We start from the raw sequence: 5,587 nt of genomic DNA on the forward strand, positions 1-5,587 counted from the left end.
ATGATATAGTTAGTAATGTATTTGCACAATCTTGCCAGGCAGGTGCTGTGCCATTGAGCTATATTCCCAGCCCTATTTGCACAATCTTTACAGTATAGTTTACCCATATTACCTTATTTGGTCAATCACTTCAAACTGCAGGAGGTAGATTAGGATAGCTCACTTTACAAATGAAAGTCAAGGGGGCTGGGGATTTAGCTCAGTGGCAAAGCGTCTGCCTGGCAAGCACAAGGTCGTGAGTTCAGTTCCTGATACCAGAGAAAAACCAAAATAAATAAATAAATAAATAAAAATTAAAAAATAAAAAAATAAAAACAAATTGTGCATGTCTGTAATCTCAGCACAAGTTGAGGGCTGAGGCAGGAGGATCACAAGTTTGAGCTCAGTCTGGACAATTTAGTAAGACCCTGTCTCAAAATTTTAAAAAAATAATAATCTTAAAAAAGATATGGAGATATAGCTCAGTGCAAAGGTCAAGGGCTTAATCCACAGTTCTGCAAAAAGAATGAAAGGAAAAAATAAATAGGAGAAAAGGAAGGAAGGAAGGAAGGAAGGAAGGAAGGAAGGAAGGAAGGAGGGAAGGAAGGAAGGAAGGAAGAAGGAGGGAAGGAAGAAAGGAAGGAAGTAACAGAGGGAGGGAGGGAGAGAAAGAAAAAAAGGAGAAAGACAGAAAGAGGAAGAAAGAACAAAAGAACAAAAGAAAAGAAAGAGAAAGAAAGAAAGAAAGAAAGAAAGAAAGAAAGAAAGAAAGAAAGAAAGATAAAGGAAGGAAGGAAGGAAGAAAGAAAGAAAAAGAGAGAGAGAGAGAGAAAGAAAGAAAGAAAGAAAGAAAGAAAGAAAGAAAGAAAGAAAGAAAGGAAGGAATTATAAGTTGTTGTTTCTGGTGTCAGTTCCCAGGAATGATTTAGAAAAGAAAATAAAGTCATGGCAGTGTCTTTAGAATTGGTTTCTAGCACACAGAGAGTTTTGCATACCTTCTAGGGTCTGCATATGAAAGTTATGGCAAATTTTTAAAATTATCATTATGTCTCTGCACTGACCCAGAATTCATTCCAAATTTTGCAGATGGTTTGACATAGAGAATGAAGTGATTTATCAGGGGAAACTAAACACCAGCAAGATCCCTCTGAGGAAGACACTCCCAGGCCATTCCTGTGGCCTTGTTAAATGGAATGAAGCATGAGAATTGACTACTCTGTCTAGACTTCGATACCTATAGATGTTATCACAGGCCACAAGTTTATCTGGTTCCTTTTAAAACTGAGTCACAAAACCCATCACCTGTGTCTTCCTGAAATAGTAAACTACTCAGAGGAACTTTCCTTGAAGAAGGGTACTCTTGCTATCTCCTATAAATTTATTAAGTGATCTTTAACTGTTTTATGCTGAGAACATAAAAACAAAAGATGATATGGTTTTATTATACACTTCTAGATCTTTGAAGCAATGAGTATCTAACATCAAAACTTAAACAATGAGGTGTCTCATTATTCTTTACATCTGTTTGAATTTTTGACTATAAACTTCTGACCCTGAAATCCCTTCTATATCTATGAGAGGCATAATGCTCAATAATTGTCTATTAATAATTCTCCTCATCTCTATCTGTGTCCAAAGGAAAAAGATATTGAAATGAATCAAACAATCCAAAAAATGCTTCTGAAACAAATAGATGATGAAGGTAGCATACAGTGACAAATGAATTTAGAAATAGCAGCACAACACAACTATAGGTAAACAAACTAATGAGAGGAAAAAGAAAGGAAAAGGAACTGTAACACAGAGAAACACTCTTTTCTGCAATCCTTGTTATCTTTCATCTTTAAATGAGGCCACATACACTGAACTGATTACTGTTAATAAGGAGGTCATTGCTCAATTAAACTTCATGCAGACCAATTTCATTTCTTCTCCCTGATTCTTTTGTAAGTTTCTAATCATTTCTGCATTCATTGTTTATTATGCTTAAAGTGGTAGCTCCATGTGAAAAAATAACTGCTCCCTCTGCTACCAGGAGTCAAGAGAGGACACCTTATATACTAACACCTTGAAGTCTCATGGCCCAGCAGGACAGGTGAGGAGGGTTCAAGAGCCCTCACAGATACTGTTCCACATGGACACTCTGCTCCATGGCTGTCTGTCCTAGAACTGCAGGTGGAGGAGAGTTAAAAGACCCGGGAACTGGTAACTCCAAACTGAGTCAGTAAAGTTGACTTGTGACAAGAACTTAATAAATTTGTACCCTGTATCTGTTTTATTAGCTTTCAAATAAATTTTAGTTTTCCATGTTTCTAGCCAAGCTGAGACAGAAAAGGAAAGTTTGATTCATACGCACATATGAAGGCACGGTGGTGACAAAGGAAAGGGCTAACAAGGAGTGTTCATACTCCTCTCCCATTTCTGTGGCTTTAAAATTTAGAATTCAGGCGCACCAGAAAAATACAGTATTTTTTTAGTTCAGAGGTAGCATGACTATCATGTGTACCATCTGAACCAGGATATTTTAGAGAAACAAAGCAATATAAATGATATCATCAGTATGACAAGCAAATTCTAGACCATCCAGGCAAAGGTGACATCACCTTCATCAACAAATAAATCCTTAGCCAACCAAAATTTCTTCACCGCTCAAGAGATCTGACCCAAAATATATTTCCACAGCTAACAGGATGAATGCCCTCTTCTACTAGGATAAGACGGCCTAATGTTTATGAATATAAAAGCATATTCTTTCCTTTCCCCCTTCTCTCATCCAACACTGTCTCTATAGTCATTTAATTGTAGCACTCTTTTGCAGGTTCTGTCTACCCAGCCTTATATTTTTGCTCCAGAAAGTTCATTTATGGATCTAACAGTTATTCAAACCACCCCTGCATTTAGTTAGTGGGACTATTTAAAATCTCACTGAGTGACAATAGGATTTATAATGAGTCTTGTTAGCCTCTGCAAACCAGGACAAATGTCCTAAGGAAATTTCCATAATACTCTCAGATAGGCAGCCCTCACATGCAAGTGTGGGGTTCCCATAGAGCACAGACTAGGCACAATTTAATTCTATATTTTCCGTGATCCATATCAAACACAAGGGGTGGTGTAGAGTGAGTTCTCAATGTGCACTGTAGAATGACCAGGCCGCTTCCTCACCTCTGTCAGCTCTTCGTGTGTGGGTGCCATGGTTTTCCTCCCTTTTCAGCACAGGGAAGGTGAATCTTCCTCATGATTCTCCATCAACTGGTTGAGCTGGATTCTGCTGCCAGTCTTCAGAGACTGGCTGCCATTCTGTGTTTCCTGAGTACTGTCCTGAGGTAAACAGGACCTCACCCAGAGTCTAGGAACTAGATTTGGGCACAGGCTGAGTCTGCCAGGTTCCACTCAGTTCAGGAACACTGAACAATACATACCTATTACCTTCCCAGCCTCAGGCTGGGTGTTAGAGACACAGAATAGGAGTCAAACACAACCTTGAAAGGTTATAAATACACCAAGACAGGGTGATTAATAGCAAAACTCTGCAGCTGAACCACCGGCTTTATATCCCGGCTCTACCACTTACCACCTGATTATCCTTGGGTGAATATTTAACCTCTCTATACTGAGTTTTCCATTTGGAAATTGGAAATAATGAAGCTTGCTTCAGAGAGTTGAAGTGAGAAATACATTCAGTGATTGAGAACTATTCTGGGCACAGATTAAATGCTCGGTAACTGGTATTATTTTTGTGGTTTTTATCCTTTTCCTGAGGTCTCAAGCTTAGCCCATTTTCTTTAATTCTACCTGGTTCTGGCTGGATCCCTCATCTGGGAGTGGGGTTGCCTTTGCATTTAGCTACCTTAATACTGGTCCTCCAAAAAGGACATATCCGCACACTAACAGTTGGTGGCTGCCTTGTCTACTAGGATCTAATTCAATATCTTTCTTGAGTACCTTCTCCGAACTCAGGTGAATCAACACACAACTATTTTTTTTAAGAGAAAGAACTTCCTCAATACAGAAGAAGGATGAGATTTGAAAGGAGTCACACTGAGCAAGGAGCCCATGTTCCTGAACACATCTTGCACCTACATATTTCTAATTATTTCCCAGAGATGGACATTTCCACCTCCCTCTCAGAAGTTCTGATACCAGTGCACAGAAAGAATCATCCCAGAATTTTAAATAATCATATTATTTTCTTCTTTAGTTACTCTAAATTCTTTACCAGGTACTATATCTTTTTAACTAGTAATCACTGGTGTTCTATCAGACAAATACATTCTTTCCATGTGGTTCTCAAGGAATCTTTCATGTAAGTACGAAAGTCACTAGCAACCAGTTAAGACAGAAATAAAATCTCATCTAAGGCAATTCTAAATTTCTATATCTTGAAAATTCATAGCCTCAAATTCTAAATAATTTCAATTTTTTAATTTAATAGTTCTGTTCAGTAATACTATGTACCTGTAATACCTGCCTCAGCCAAATTCCAGGTGATACTCTGCATCACCTATAATACTTAAGTGGATAATTTCAGTGCAAAGCAAATGATCAAAACTCTCAAGCAATAACATAAAAATTTCCCCAAATGTGGTCATTTTATTAAGTAAAAATTACTACTGCTCTGCTATCAACCTTCACCCCTCCAGTCCTTTGAAGTAGTTCCTTCTTATAGAGATGAGTTAGATCCTCAGAATCTAGGATGAGCTATTGTGCCACAGAGCTCTCTCAAATCACAGGAAGACTTGAACAAATCTCTGTGCCAGCCTGGTTTCTTTTTGCTGAAGACTTCTGCTGACCTGGAACCAATGGTTCAGTCGTCACATGATCCTAATACACACTTACCTGGTTCCCTTCTCTGATGTCCACAGTCCACAGTTGGTTAGAAAGCATCAAATCTGGAAGGAACTTTAGAGACCAGCCAATCCAAACACTCATCGTACAAACATGGACTCTGGAGACTACAAAGAGTAGACATTTGACCAAGGTCATACTGCTCATTAATTAAAGAGTTAGGAATGAAATTGCCACATTGGGGATTCATCTCCCTCTGGTGTCATTCTTCTTCCAACCGGTTCTTTTGCCCTCTGCCCTAGTTGGCTTTTGTACATGGAACACACAGTCCACACCCTTCTGGGAAGTGCCAACAGTCTGTGAGGCTCACCCAGATCTGCTGGCCTGGAGCTCTTCACCTGAAGAGAAACAAGTGTCATGTGGCTCTCTTGGAACTATAAACAGCATGTAAAGGTGCTCATGATGCTCAAGTATATCCACCCTGCCAAATATGTCATGCTGACAAGCAAACCTTCAAGTCATCTATAATCTCTGAGACTTTTAAGGGTTTTTTTTCCCCTACAATTTTAGGTTACTTTACAATACAAGCTTTGTTACTGGATTCCAAAACAACAAGCATTTACTTAGGAGACACTGAATAGTTTACATCTGCTAGGCACTGTGCTAGCTCTTGAATATGACAGTGAGGAAACATGAGTCCTACCCTTCAGCAAAAGTGAGGAAACATGAGTCCTACCCTTCAGCAAAAGAGACAGACACATAGACAACAGCAAGATATTATACAAAGTGCTTTAACATTTGGACAGGAGTAGGCACAGGT

General features: G+C 38.9%; 1 protein-coding gene across 1 annotated transcript in view; it reads right to left on the minus strand.

Annotated features, from left to right (window-relative positions):
* Frmpd1 (FERM and PDZ domain containing 1) overlaps window positions 1–4,888 on the minus strand; it is a 171,210-nt gene extending 166,322 nt beyond the window's left edge. The window contains exon 1 of the mRNA XM_005382864.2: window positions 4,819–4,888. The gene's annotated coding sequence lies outside the window, so the exon portion shown is untranslated. The remainder of the gene's footprint in view (window positions 1–4,818) is intronic.
* Between the last annotated feature and the right edge of the window lie 699 nt (window positions 4,889–5,587).

This window comes from Chinchilla lanigera, unplaced genomic scaffold, assembly GCF_000276665.1.
Source record: "Chinchilla lanigera isolate Chin_1 unplaced genomic scaffold, ChiLan1.0 scaffold00018, whole genome shotgun sequence".
Lineage (NCBI taxonomy): Eukaryota > Metazoa > Chordata > Mammalia > Rodentia > Chinchillidae > Chinchilla > Chinchilla lanigera.